At 37.4% G+C, this 16,215-nt stretch overlaps 1 protein-coding gene across 1 annotated transcript in view; it reads left to right on the top strand.

Moving 5' to 3' along the window:
• The window catches only part of PRSS12 (serine protease 12), a 1,465,718-nt gene that overhangs the window by 819,259 nt on the left and 630,244 nt on the right, over nucleotides 1–16,215 (top strand). The window lies entirely within an intron of this gene.

Here is a 16,215-nt window from a genome sequence, read left to right on the forward strand (position 1 = left end):
TAATCTGTGGAGACTTTTAGGAATCTTTACATATCTTTGTAATTTTAATTTCTTTAGAGTTAGTTTTACTGTATGTATTAAAATAATTTGATATTTTATTGCTATTTTTAATATTTTCAGTACTATCTGATTTCTTAGTTTGTTGTTCATATCTTGCTTTATGTATATCATCTTTTATTTCTAATAACGTTGTGCCACTCTTTCATTTTGTTACTAGACCATCTTCCTATTCAGTCTTTGATATGCAGTTTTAAGGAATCCTATAATATGACTCTATTAGCCTGGTCATTATCATTCAAGGATAGAAAATCCTTTATTTGCTCCTTAAGGTATCTTATACTAGAATTTTGTACATAATCTGAAATGTCCTTAAATCCGTTAATATATTAATACTTAAAGCATTATGATCAGATAGAGGGGCAAGGAATAGTTTTGGAAATAATTAACATTATTAAGCAGATCCATGGAAGCATAAATCTTATCAATTCAATGTTGTGTCTCGTGCATAAGAATAATGGCTGAAAAATAACAACTTTTCTTCTGTTTTTATTACTTAATCAATTAAATTATTATTCTTAATCCATTTATTTAGTGCTTTAGCTAATGCTAGAATTTTAGCTTTCTTCTGCTTACTTGTTTCTTCCATACTAGATATACAGTTACAATTTCTGGCTAAAATGAAACTACCCTTCCACTGACTTTGCAATAAACTTAAGTGATCTTTAACAATTGTTGCACCTATTCCAGGAATCCAGTACAAATTAGCTACTGTATAAAGTTTGGTATTATACTTAATTACTAGAAATGTGTACTATATTCTACAACCCTGGGCATTACAGTAGATGTTTTCCATAGTACAGCAGTTCCTCTCCTCTTTTGTTAAAAGAAGCAGATGATAACACTTTATATACTATATTATTTAGGTACTGTATATCTTTATCTACCAAATGGGTCTGTTGCAATACTATCACTTCTATATATTTTAAATATTTCATTAATGATATCCTTTTGTTGCCATTATTTAATCCATTTATATTAACAGATATTAGATTAAAACTATCCATGCTTTGTATCTGAGATAAATTTGTTTACCACAAATAATATGATACATCAATCCATCCAACTGATGTTGTATACAAGACTCTAATGTATATCTTTAACACTGTCTTAGTTTTCTGTGTTACTTTGAATTCTTCCTTTCTCCACACTAGACTGCTAAAACTCCTAAACAATAAAAACAGAAACAATATTAACAACTGTAACTACATATAATATTAATAAAGCAGAGCCATCATGGACACTAAAATTCCTAATTTGCCTATCAATAGACAGACTACCAAACTATCTTTCTACCAACCAAAATCCATAATTTCATCAAAAACTAGCCAAAAGCTATGGTAACTTTAAATAATTAATATGATATTATATAAGCTAAAAAGACTAACATTTTGGCTATGTATTTTTCCACTTAATTTTTTTTCTTATTATAACTTATTAGACCAATAATCTATGTTACTAACTCTCAAATAGAAAATAATCTGATAAATAATGGGATGCATGTCTATTTATGTAATATTAATATGATTATCTATTAAATATTCCTAAACTATTTGATCATTTAAATATTGTTATATTCAAATATTTAAATATAAAAGGAGAATAAAGTCAGACGTAAAGAAATGAAGTCATTTGTAAAACTTTAAAGATGACAAATAATCTAGGTTTACCAAATTGTTATACAGCAAGAAATTTAATGCATTTACATATTTATCATGGCAAATAATCATATTAAAAGCACAAGTGACTATACCTAAGATATCCATATCACCCTTAGCATGACAAATATCAGCACTTCTAGCATTTCTTTTACTAATTAAATTAATTCATAAAAACGTATGCATTACTAAATCTGATTAAATTATCTTGCAGTTTGATATGACATGAATTTAAATATTTCATAATTCTCATTTGAAATCAAATTCCCTCTAGAGAATACTGTCCCCAATCTACTCTAATACATAACAGCAAGGCAAAGGCAGGCTTGCATTTTTGGTGAGTCCTTTTTCCTAGGTAAGCACTGCACAGCATTATAACTGACTGCAACTCTTCACTAACTGCTCAGCACTGTAACTGACTTCAGCAGTATCTTTTATATTTAAGGTTAACAGTCTCAATTATCTTATTTTAAAAATAACAGTAAGCTGTTTGAAAAAGGTTTTTTTTCCTGTCAATCATCTCTTCAAACTATCACCTAGCAACCAGGAACATTTTAATGACATCACCTACTGATCAGCTGATTCTCCACAGAAAGTTTGTACTTTAGAATCTCCCTCACAAACATGTGCAATTGGAAATGTATCAAAACACTGACAGATTCTTTCAACATTTTGTATAAGCAGGGAGATGCTCAACATTTTAATAACTTATTTATATTTTTGCAGTTAGACATGCTGGCATACAGTACAAGTTAATCTGAGAATATATACAAATCTCCTGCCAGACATGCTAACACAGATGTTTTCGTTTTCTTCACATTTCTCCCTTCCTTATGACTCACGCATGATTTTCAAGTGACCTTGAAAAATGACACTTCAGAAAAATGGGTGTACCTGGGAATATTAACCCACTCCTCTCCTGGGCAATCAATTTGCATTGGCATTATTAACCCCACTGCAATGTTGAACAGTCATATCATATGCTTGCAATCCTAGTCTCCGCCTCAGTAGCTTGGCATTTTACTTACTGACCCTATTAAGCCATGTTAAAGGGTTATGATCTGGGAGTACAGTGAATTTCTCCCAAAAAGATAGGGCTGCAGCTTTTGCAATGCCCACACTATGGCCAAACACTCTTTCTCCACAGCTGCATGATACTCTTCTCTAGGTTAGACTCTATGGCTCAGATATACCACTGGGTGCTCTTCTCCTTCTGCAGAAGCTTGGCTAAGTATAGTCCCCGCCCCATATATCTACCTGTACAATAAATTCTTTATTACAATATGGGCTGTCTAACACAGGGGGTCCTCCCAAAATCACCTTATGTTTTTGGAATGCCTATTCACAATCTGTGGTAACTTGTACAGTTTATCCTTCCTAGTTAGGTCAGTGATGGTGCAGCTATAGTACTGTAATTGGGCACAATTTCCTATAGTACCCTGCTGTCCCTATAAATGTCCTCACTTGTTTCTTAGTAAGAGGAACTGGCCACTCCTGAACAGCTGCCACCTTGACAGGTTCTGGCCTAATTTTACCATTTCCCACTCTGTGTCCTAAGTAAGTAACCTCTGCCATACCCACTTGACACTTACTGGGTTTAATGGTTAATCCTGCCCGACTTATTCTATCCAAGACCTCCCTAACATGTTGGTCTGAAAATGCCTGTAGCATAGTCTTCAATATAGAGTTTAACTTCTCCACAAGACCATTAGTCTGGGGATGGTACAGGGTGGCCTTTAGATGTTACACCCCACAATGCTTCACAGGAAGTCTAGTCACTTCCAACATCTGTGTCTTCCTGTCATTCTGGGTACCACCACTCACCTCCATCCTCCGGTCATTGTGTTCAAGGGAGCATCAGTACCCACCAGCAGCTGTGGCTCACATTCAGACTTACTGCTATCATATAGCACCTAATTAATGTGATGTCCAGCTAATATCCCAGTGGACTGCCACTAGTAATATAATGTCCCCTACTTAAAATCTGGGTCAGTAATTAAGGAGCCTCAGTCCCCACCACTAAGTCCAGCATGGTAGCATCATGGAAAACACTGGAGTACAAAATGCACAAGAGTAAAAATCCACAATTTCCCCTTAAGAACACAAAAGGAGCATTCTCTTTTTTCCTGAGACTGGAATATATACCTCTGTCCACCCCAAATGTAATCCATTATTATGCACTTCCAGTTTAAGACCTCTGACTCACTCACACTCAAAATAAATTCAAATCTCACACACTCAAACACTTATGGGAAGCATGAGACAGATTTCCAGCTGTGTCCCCTCCCCAATACAAATGGTAATGCTGCCACCAGAGTTAGACAGGTCTACATGCCCTTCAAAGGGTGATCAGTTATTAAAAATTAAATATCAAAATAAATGAAAGCTATGACCAGAAGGAGCCAGGCATTTAAGGTGACCTGGGCAGTATCAAACAGGTATAAGCACTCTCTAATCTCTAAAGAATGCACTCATTTGTCCAGTGACAATGTAAAGTAATTAAAAACATTTAATAAGTAAAATGATTACAAGAATGTAAAGCAATAACTTTCAATAAACAAGAAAATGCATTCACCAGAAATATAAAAATAAACTGTAGGATAGAATTCCATCAGTTTAGAAAAATTCTAAATCAACTTTCCTAATCTAACTACAGAATACTGTCCCTGATCTAATCTAAAACATAACAGCAAGGCAGAGGCAGTCTTACAATTTTGGTGAGTCCTTTTTCTTGGGTATCCACTGAGCAGCACTGTAACTTACAGTAACTCTCAAATAGCTGCTGCTCTTAACTAACTGCTCAGGTTAACAGTCTCAATTGTCTTATTCTAAAAATAGCAGTCAGCTGTTTGAAAAAGTTATTTTTTGTGTCAATCAGCTGTTCAAATTATCATCTAGCAACCAGGAATATTCTAATGACACCACCCACTGTTCAGCTGATTCTCCACATACAGTTTGTACTTAAGAATCTCCCTCACAAACATGTGCAATTAGAAATTTATCAAAACACTGACAGGTGCTTTAAACATTTTGTATAAACAGGGAAATACTCAACATTTTAAAAATGTATTTACATTTTCACAAATAGACATGCTGGCATACAATACAAGTTAACATGAGAATATATACAAATATCCTGCCAGACATGCTAACACATATGACAGTGTTTTCATTTTCTTCATATCGTCTTGTACATCTTAGAAAATCTAGCCTAATCTCTATCATAAATGAAAGAACTAACTCAGCTGTGAAAACCTGAAAGGCTGACAACCCAGCCAGATAGAATTGTGTAAATAATTCTATGTGATTTGTAAATATTAATATAATCCACAGGCTGGTTTTACAAATGGAAAAGAGAACTATATGTTATGATTAAACTATATGTTGTACTGAACTTCAAAAATGTAACCACAGTGCACTCTGCTGGAAGAAAGCTGATAAGTAAAGCATTTTATGACTGATCTCCGGGCTTGGAGATGGGATGTCTGGATGAATGAATTCTTTTTGTGGTCTTGGGACAACAGCTAATTGCTAGATTTTACATATATAATGTCTTTTATGGCTGTGGCTTCCTGCAGGTGCACATTACAAAAAGAAAGGTAAATTCTGAGTTTCTGCTAGCCTGGGAAGCTAAATCAGAACTGCTAAGAATGATGTAATCTAAAATGAGTCAGCAGTGCCATATTACAATTTAAGAATTTCTCAGAGAGAGAGAGAGTGAGAGAGAATCAGAGCATTTTGGATTTTGTCTGGACCTGAACACATCAACTCACCAGTACTCTGCCTTTGCTCTGCATGTATATAAGTTATTTAGAACATTGTTTCTCTTAGAAATAGATAGAAAATAGTCAGATTAGACTAGCTGTTTTCTTTCTTTATGTCAGACTAGTCTACAGTATTATTTTAAGCAATTTCCTCTGTCTGAACTCTAGACGAGCACAGTGTTGAATGGAGGAGATTTGTCTTGTGTTTTCATTATTTATTATTAAATATTTTTAAACCTTTCAACTGTGGATGTTTGCCACTCCGATAAGCCTTGCTGTTCTGGTCACACTTACTATTTGGATAATAATATTGCACAGTAAAATTGGACACCCTTTGGTAAGTGCCTTATTAGTAGCTGATATTAGTGGTTGGTGGCAGTGGATTACTATCTTATAGCCTGGCAGGAAGGGGCATAGCTAGAGAACCATTGACAGCCTTCCCCAGGAGTGTCTGTGTGTTTGTATATAATTCATATCTCAAAGTGTGTGTGTGTGTGTGTGTGTGTGTGTGTGTGTGTGTGTGTGTGTGTGTGTGTGTGTGTGTGTGTGTGTGTGTGTGTTAGCTACTTGGGCAGGGACATGAAGCACTGTTTGGACAGACAGGGTGCTGGAGGTTTTAGCTTGACAACTAGGCTGAGACCTGTTCCCTATAGCTGTGGCAGTGAGGAGTCTTATTGGATATCTGGAAAGAAAAGGAGAAACCAGCCCCAGACTGACTGTGATTTCTGTGTGCTCTTAAGGGAAATTATACTTTACTGTGTGTGTACATGTTATCCTTCCCAATTTGGACACCTCTCAGTGGTTTTAGTGGTGAGGATTGAGGCTCCTTGATTACTGGACCACTGCACAGGCATCACATCAGCAATAAAGTACATGAATTTTAGCTCTGACTTGTAAAATCAGTTAGTGCAAGTAGTCTTAATAGGTACAGTGATGTACAATATGTAAAAAAAATTCAGAATTCATGTAACCATACTTTGGATTTCATTTTTTGGAATCTTTTCAAATATCTTTTTTGTGTAACTTTCTGAGAAACATATGTCAGCATTTATATTTTTATGTACTTCCATATGTGAGTACATTTTAATGCACTTCTTCTCTTAAAGCAGTTTAGTATCCAATTATACTGTCTTCACTCTTATTTGCCCATGGGAATTCTGTCTTGTTTCGTGTAACCTTCATGTCTAACATCTCCCATCAAACAGCCATTTAATTATCAGTTCTTGCTCCCTTTCAGTGTAACCATAGGGTAACATTATTAGAGATTTCTGCAGATGTATGTATTTCTTAACTCACTAATATTACTCTTTTATTAATATTATATAAAGGATTTTTCTTACACTGTATATTTGCATATAATTAAAAATATGCTTACTCTTTTAATGCTTTTAATAGCACAGGAAATCTTAACAATAAGTAAAATGATTTTTTGCCTAACTTAAATGCAAGTCTTTTGTTATTATGTACTGCTGCTGTAGTCTGAGTTCCAGATCTTGACATTAGCAATTAATTACAGCAAATGAGGGTGACACTTCATTACATACAGCAACTGCTAATCTTTTCTGCAGGTTTCTCATATTTCCTAATTATTCTAAACTATCTTAACCAGTGACAAGTATCTAATCTTCCCTTTACAGTAGCATATATAACTGGGGGTGATAACACTGTGGCATAAAATACTATCATGCAGTACAGTGCAAGCAAACCACATATCAGAAATAGTTCAATGCATAATATTACTACAACTCTTGTATTTACAATTCTTCACTTCTAAATATATATTTTTAAAGTTAAAGGTTATTTTGGACATATTTCTCCAATATATATCTGATTCATTCACTTCCTGCTTTTCACAAACATCATTGCTGAACTTTCACCTCTTCAAAGACCCAGATTTTTCATCAAAACAGCTCGAGAAGCAGGCAGGAAACAACACAAGTAAGTATTAAGTAGTTTTACATAACTAAAGCATTCTTTTGATCTCAAGATCATTTTTAAGTGCTAGCTGCTTTATATGCAACCTGTGAAAGGAATGTATTATAAAAGAAGAAGCAAAACACAGTTCTCAACACTTTAACACTACTAATTACCATAATTCTTGATATGACAATCATTTAACCATATAATGCACATACTGAATAAAAGCAAATAAAATTCTTATCGTATATAAGTTTAACGTTTCCAATTTTATAAAATTATAAAGCAATGCCATTCTAATTGACAGAAATATATCTTTATCATTATGTTTAGCTCAAATGGAATATATTTAAATCTTTCACTATAGATATAATAAAACTTCTTCTTCTTTTGGCTTTTCCTGCTTAGGGGTCGCCACAGTGGATCACCTGTCTGCTCATGGTTGGCAGTGGAGTTTTACGGTGTTGAGTTGCCATCCTGGCACTCAACCTTCCACAGAAGGCACACACACACACACACACACACACACACACACACACACACACACACACACACACACACACACACACACACACACACACACACACACAGGCACTCACACCTAGGGCCAATTTAAAGTGTCCAATCCACCTACAGCATGTCTTTGGGATGAAACTGGAACACCTGGAGGAAACCCACATGACCACAAGGAAGACATGCAGACTCTGCACAGAAGGCACTCCAACCGAGGATCGAACCGGGGAACCTCTTGTTAAGAGGCAGCAATGCTAACTGCTGCACCACCTCTGCCGCCCTCTATAGATATAATAAGACTAAATACTTGTATTCCTTATGATGCAGAATACTTATGTTAAAAGCATTTATATATACTTATATTTCTTTTGAAGTTTATAGTCCTAAATAAATCATTTAATTAAATAATAAATCTATTGTTTCAATAGGCAAAATTCATGTAGTCAGAAAATAAAATTCACTTGTTTTTAATCTTTCTAACTTTGGAAGAAGTTTTCCATGAATTCGGCTCACTGTCTCTTGAGGGTTGAAACGTTGCAGTCCATTTCTTCAGTGTCACTGAGAATTTTGTTTTTGTTAACAATTGTAGAGGCCTCTTCCAAAGTGTCAAATATTTTAATTCCGTCAGGAAAAAAAATATCTCTATCTTTGCAAGAAACAATAAAGCAGCTTTAATTTTATTCTTTTTAAGTTGTTTAATAAGTGGCGAGCAGGTTTTCATTTTATTCATTACTTTATTTTAAATAGTCATTATCAAATCTGATTAGATAGTTGCATATTTTAATAGGTGGGTTAGAACATGCTGATTTTAATATTTGATTTTTTCCATGTTGGATATAAATTTAATAATTACTGAACATGGAGGTAAGTTTTCCTTTTCTGAAGGTGTTATTAAATATCTATGTGCCCTAACTATTCAAAAAGACAAAGTTTGAGGTAAATTCAAGTTTTTATGCAACCAGGTTGCTAAAATATTTATTATGTTGTTTCCCTCATATTTTTCATGTATGCCATATATTATGATATTGTTTCTTCTCAGTATATTTTCTAAGCAATTAACTTCATCTATAAGCCAGTTATTTTGTCTTAAAAGCAATTCAGTTTGAGACTCGCCTTCTGTTATTCTCCCTTCTTGGTCATTTAATGCTTCTTCTATGGTACTAATTTATATATTTCGCTGTTTCATAAGAGTTTCTAAATGTTCCATTTTCTTTCTGCATTCTGCTTTAAAGCTTCCTATTTTAGAATCCAGTTGGTCCATTTTATCAATACATCCTGCATTCTAGATATTAATGACTGAATATCTTTTTTAACTAAAGAATCCAAAGTACTATTTTTGAGTCACTCATGCTGTAGTCTCTTCTTTGTTAGCTAAGCAAATGAAATTCTGACCAGAATATTACACGTTTTGAAGAAATTCGAACTATAAATCTTTTTTCTTACTGTTGCTGAATATAAATAATTATCAATTATCTCCAAATTCTTATTTTTTAATTAAATTTTCTGTCAGAAAAAAAGTTTTCAGTCACAGACCTTTCACCAGTTGCTGCTCTCAGTTAGCCATCTTGGGCACATTCCCCCCTTGAGGCATCTTTCTTGACTGTAAATCAGACTACAATCAATACAGCTGGCAGTTGTTGTTAGGTGCTTGTTCTTTTCCAGGACTGAATGGACGTGAATTTCAAATCAGTTTGAGAGTCAAAAAAAAAAAAGAATGAGAGAAGAGGTGAGTTTTATGTCAGAGACAGAATCCAAATAATGCTTGCCTTTCTCAGGACAGTGGTGCAGGTAATCTTGCTTTCAGCCCAAGACATCCTGAGGATAATGAAGTTTATACCAGTACACATCCTCCTGGTACCCAACACCAAACTGCACATGAGAAAGATTCAGTACTACCTAGACAACCTCAAATATAATATATACTTAGAGACTAATGGTTTGGGGACCCAACCTACATATTAGATGTACAGAGGGGTTTGGCACCTTGTAACAAATTATTTGTGCACTTGCCAATTTTTGTATTCTTTATTCTTTGGAAGTACAGCTATGTATATCATTAGATCAATTAGGATTCTTTGGATATTTATTAAGATACAATAAATTGTATTAAATCCTGTTTTCCAGTAGAGGAAGAATGCTGCAGTCAAAAGAATCCCCCTCTTTCTCTTGTTATTCTGAAGGGTTTTACTAAAGATATATATAACACTAAGAGAGCATAAGGCATCAGAGGGGAAATTTCCCTTCAAAGCTCATAGCTTCATAATTGTCAGATACTGAATAACTGGTGTTCAGAGGAATCTAACTAAGGAGTTGCTATTAGCCTTCCATACACAAACTATTTACTTCTGCTCCAGCAGTGATGTACTAAGTAGTTGAACTATTGGCAGGTGAATATACTGTAAACCTTTCCCATTAGCCTTTCACTCACTCATGCGTGAACCTGATGTGGCCCCCAATACCTGATTGCTCTTGAGGTGAACCAGACACAGCTCCTACTATCCTTAGAGAAACAGGCTCCTCACCAATTAGAGGGTCTTTATAGCTCCTAATATCAGCACAGAGACAGACTCCTCACCAGTTACAGATGTGGGTTATTTATGTATGTATGTATTTATTTATTTGTTTAATTTATTAATTTTTAACTAGTTAAGTGACCTCAACCGATATATCACCCTTTTCAGCCATGGAGTAAATCTAAGGGGCAGAGGTAAATACAGTATTTATGGGTATTTTACAGTAATCAATTAACTGGCATGCTTTTGGGAAATGGAAAGAAACTGGAGTTCCCAAAGACTTGTTTTACTGCTTGGGAAAATCTGACAGAGGACTGATGTCAGGTAATGGTAGATTGTCCATATTCTTCAGTATTCGTGTAGCAAGTACCTACAATTCAAATATATCATTTTGCAGTGATTAACCTGCACAACTCTGTAAAACGCAGACCAATGCAAAATAAGTTTTAAAGATGTATGAATATACTTAAATAACATTTGTTTTATGAAAACAAAACCTTAATAAAGAAATAGAAAGGCACATATTTCCAATCATATAAGCTTTCAACAGGAATACATGTACTTACACAGTTTCATGCATTATCCTTAGTGAATAAGACTGTTATGTAGTGATAAATATTCATCAAAATAAAAGAAATTCAAAAAACATAGGTTGTTTTTCACTAAGATATTACTGAAACTAAGGGGAAAAGTATGGAAGGAGAAAACATCAGTAAGGAGTAATTAAGAAACGAGAGAATGACTGCTGGTGGAAGGAATATTATAGGAATATGGGGTGGGTGTAATAAGAGGAGATGGGTTTTATCTCAGAATTGTGAAAATCCATTCAACTGCATTATAGATGAAACTGAATGAAACAACACACACAGAAAACATAAAAACATCACTGCACTTAAGAGACAAAGCCATATGTGCCACCATTGCAAGGGGCTGTGTCCTTTGCATCCTCAATTTAAAGTTATTAATGCTGACAGCACTACATGTCAGGGAGAAGGAGTATTTCTCTTAGTACTTCATCATCTGCAATGATTGCAAGTAAGCAATGTTAGTATTGAAAGGAGCAGTGAACAAATGCATCTTTACTGTTCTGACATGCTTCAGTGAGAAGAACATGGTGTGGTTTGACTAAGGAAAGTTTATCGGATGATTTAGGAGATGGGATGACAGAAATAGGCACAAGGAGTAAGGCAAAGGAATTTGGGAATTGTACAGTGGAGAAGTGGAATGTGGAAGTGGTCAGAAGGTTAGTAATTGTATAGTGGCTGGAAAATGACTTCTCAGCTAATGTTACAGAAATTCTCAGCAAGATGAACGATTTTTCTGTATAGCTGACTTTTTCAAAAAAATAGCCTCCCTATAAAAAGTAATACTGCCTGGCCAGTCAAAAGGAGAAGGTTAACACCTGCACTACACCTCAAGCAACACATAGCCCTTCAAAACCCACACTATCAACACCCACACAAAGCAACACTAAACCCACATATGAGGAGGCCCTTAACATTAACCTGCCCAAGCAACAAGGACCTCTGAAATGCAAACAAACACCAGTCACAACCAAAGTAACACATAGCTCACAACACCAGTGTGCCACCCAACAACAGCCCCTAAGGCAAGACAATGTACCCAACACTTTAGTCATAGGTGACTCTACAGTCAGGCACACTGATGTCCCACTCACCAGGCTGAACAAGGAGAAAATTACAGTCAGCTGCCTGTTGGGTGCCTGGATCCACCACATAATGCATGCACTCAAGTCACTCCACAACAAGTACAAATACGACTCTGTCAATGTCCATGTTGGAGTGAATGACTTGAAACATACCTCCTTGGACTACATGAAAAGAGACATGGAAGAGCTGTCGGATCATGTGGCCCAGGCAGGTATGACCCTAGCCCTGAGTAGCATCCTGCCTTCACCCAGAATGATACCATACTATAAGGACAAAATGATCAACTTCAACAATTGGCTAAGCTTCTGGTGTCATTCAAAGGGGATCCAGTATCTCTCTGCCTGGGATGACATGATTGACAAACCACAATGCTTTGCCAGAGATGGTCTGCACCTGTCACCCCTGGGGATTCAGGTTACTGGCTAAAGCTCTTGCCACCCCTATAGTGCCTTTTTTAGGCAAGGTTCAAAGGACAAAACCACCGCCATAACAGATACAAGCATGCAAAATCTGAAGGTAATGCTACTCGATGCTAGAAGTCTAAACCTCAAAATGCACTCTCTCAAGGCACTCCTAAAAATGGAGAACATTGATATCTGTGCAGTAACTGAGACCTGTTCAAGACTCCAGAGAGCACCCCTGCAATACCAGGCTACAACTCTTACCACACTTTTTGGCCACCAAACCAAGACCAAATCACAAAAGGTGGAGGAGTGTCCATATTCACCAAGGATATTCACACCTCCAGGCTAGTTGCCCAGCACAATGTATCTTAAATTCTCCAGGTGGAACTAACACTAGGTAAGACTGCAATCCAAATTGTAGCTTGCTACAGATCCCCCACCATGTCCCAAGATTCTCACTAAACATACTGGAAAATATTAAGATACAACCAAACACTCTGATACTGGGTGATTTCAACTACCCTGCCATTAACTTGGAAAACTACTCGGGTACCAACACCTTTTCTCAACGGTTCATGGAATTCATAAATTCCAATGCCCTAGATCAACTAATCCATTGTCCCACCAGGAGCTCCAATATCCTAGGCCTGGTCATTACCTGCAGGGAAGATAGATGCTCCACACCAGTGGTCACACTCTCATTGGTCAGGTCTAACCATAAGGAAATCACCCTTGACATCCACATCCCACCCTCACCCCCAAGTAAGGAAACCTCCATAAAAAACTTTTCCAAAGCCAAATTCATGCTACTTAAGTCAGAAGTGACAAACTTTATGGCACCCATGCAGATGGGAGCTGAAAGTTCGACTGCTGAATCCTACACTAAGACACTGTACAACACATCCACTTGTGCATGAATCGTGCCATCCCAAATAGAACCAAGATGCTCTCCTCCAAAAAAAGAAGCCAATCTGGTGGTCCCCTGCCATAAACAAACTATACAACAGAAGGAAGAAACTGCTGCAGAAAAGAGGAAAATTCCAGGATGCAAAAAACTCCCTTACCAACCTCAGTAAGATGCTGAGATCCCTCATAAAATCCTCCAAAGCTAGTTATGAAAATAAAATTGCCAAAGATTCCAAAGACAACCACAAGGCATTCTATAGTTACGTCAAGAATCTAAATGGCAATGCTCAGATCTGCTCTGAGGTATAACAGAATGGCATTAAATATACTGATCCCAAGGATATTGCCAATATCCTGGCAGATCGATTTAGTGCCAGCTTCACCCCCCCTCTCACCCGCTAAAGGGCCCATCTCAATACCAAAAGAGTGCCAAATTCTGGTAATCACAGCCACACAGGTAGAAACTACACTCTCCAAAGCTAAGAATACAGCATCCATGGGACCAGATGACATCTCGGGCTGTGTACTACATGAACTACAAAATGAACTGGCACCTCACCTAAGTGTCATGTTTAATCATAGCCTCACCTCAGGCTTTGTGCCCACTGCGTGGCGCACAGCTACAGTTATCCCACTCCACAAAGGGGGATCCATCTTGGATCCCAGGTACCGTCTCATCAGTCTGATGAGCCTGATCTGCAAGAGCATGGACCACATTATCATGGAACTTATAAACAAAGACATTGGCAACCTTCAAACACTGGACCCCACCCAGTTTGAGTTCATGAAAGGACGATCTTGTCTCCTGAACCTGGCTGACTTCTTCGTATCAGTCTCCAGAGCTGTGGATGAGGGAAAGGCAGTCTACACAGCCTATCTGGACCTCGCCAAGGCCTTTGACACCATCCCCCACTCTGGAAACATAGATAAACTTACTAAGGTGGGCATAAATCCCTACGTCACTCGATGGGTTGCCAACTGGCTTATTGACAGAACCCAGACTGTAAAAGTAGCCGACTCCAAATCCAGCTCCAGACAAGTGACAAGCAGAGTACCTCAGGGTTTAGTCCTGGGACCGCCCTTGTTTGGCATCTACGTCTTTGAAGTACAAGCCAACACTAAGAGACTCTGGCTAACAAAGTTCACAGATGACTGCAGACTGGGAGCCATTATTGAATCCCCAAATGATGTGGATATTCTACAAAAGAGCCTTACAGAAACAGATACTTGGTGCCAGAGCTATGGGCTCAAGCTTAATGCCAAGAAATGTATAGCTATTCCCTTTGGGAAAAAAACATGTACCCATGAATTACCACACAGGTGGCAGTACACTCAACACTGAAAGTGCAATGAGAGACTTAAGGACACAGGCGGACAGTGGTCTCACCTTCAATAACCACATCACCACAACAGTCAGGAAATCCTTCTATGTGGCACACCTCATCACTAAGGGCTTTTCATCCAGAAAAAAAGGAGGTCATTGTCCCACTGTACTCATCCCTCATTAGACTCATTATAGAGTACAACGCCCCATTTGGTATGTACCTCACAAGACTTCTGCAACAGCTGGAAAGGCAGCAGAAATACCTCACTAAAAGAATCACAGGCCTAAGGCAGATGCCCTATGCTGACCGTCTATAAAAACTCCACCTATACTCTGTGGCATATCGTCTACTGAGAAATGATCCTTACTTAATATACAAGGCCATGTCAAACCTTGAGCTGTTGGACATACTCCACTTAAAGAAATCCCAATCCCTCAGAGCCACACACTCCAGGGATCTAAATCTTGTCATCACAATGAACAAGACATGCCGGAGGGGTAGGTTCCTGTCCCAGAGACTCCCCATACTCTGGAATAGACTGCCCATACATGTCAAACAGAGCGCCACCTTGGCCCTCTTCAAAAGGAACCTTGATGATTGGATGGGAGATAGGAAATTCACCCCGGGGATCACATCAGTCACCCTGCTAGACAGGGGTCCAGGGAAGTAAATATTGTGGGAAGAAATATTCGGGGAATTGTTTGGCTAGGCTTGTATAGACCCTAGGACCGATGGCCTAGTGCCAACCTATGAACCTATGGTTAAGTGCCTATAGACTCTATCACATTCTAGTTTTTTTCACAAATAAATTTGTTCTGCCTCCAGAATGTTTTTTTAGCATCAACTATTTCTTTACGTCTTAACAGCAGACTTATTGGGACATAGTACAATAACCTGAGATGGATGTAATCTAGGGATATCTTTTCTGTGGCTCAGTAAACAGTTAATGCATTTGTTGATCTTAACTTCAAATGGGAATACTGTTTCTCCCACATACAGTAAATTAAATTACATGATACTGCCTCTCATATTGGGATTAGTGCTTCTGTTTTGGTCCTGGTGAGAAAAGGAGCATAAAGACATTATTTGATGGAGATTGCTGATGACCAGAACTGCTTCATAAGTGCCAGCTTGAAATTTCTTCTTTTATTTTGCTCCTGGTGAGAGAAGGAGAAAAGTGTATTGATTCCTGACTGTTTCTGATCGGGCACTGAATGTCTGTGTTTGACCTTTCTGACTGACCTAGTTGCTATTTGAGGCATCTACCAAGAAAAGGCTACGACAAGCCTACAGACACTTGCATCATCTGGGACAAGGCTGCTGGATCACCAAAGAGCCTGTGGCCTGCTTATCATCTCGGGATTCATGATACTGTTTTGCTTCTGGTGTGAGAAAAAGCAAAGGAGCATTGTATCCCAGCAGCATGATGCTGTGGGAAAACCAACACTAGTAGTATCCAGGCAGTAGCCATTCAGGTGACTCCCCCTT

This window comes from Protopterus annectens, chromosome 2.part0 (assembly GCF_019279795.1).
Source record: "Protopterus annectens isolate FY-2018-M chromosome 2.part0, PAN1.0, whole genome shotgun sequence".
NCBI classification, from domain to species: domain Eukaryota; kingdom Metazoa; phylum Chordata; order Ceratodontiformes; family Protopteridae; genus Protopterus; species Protopterus annectens.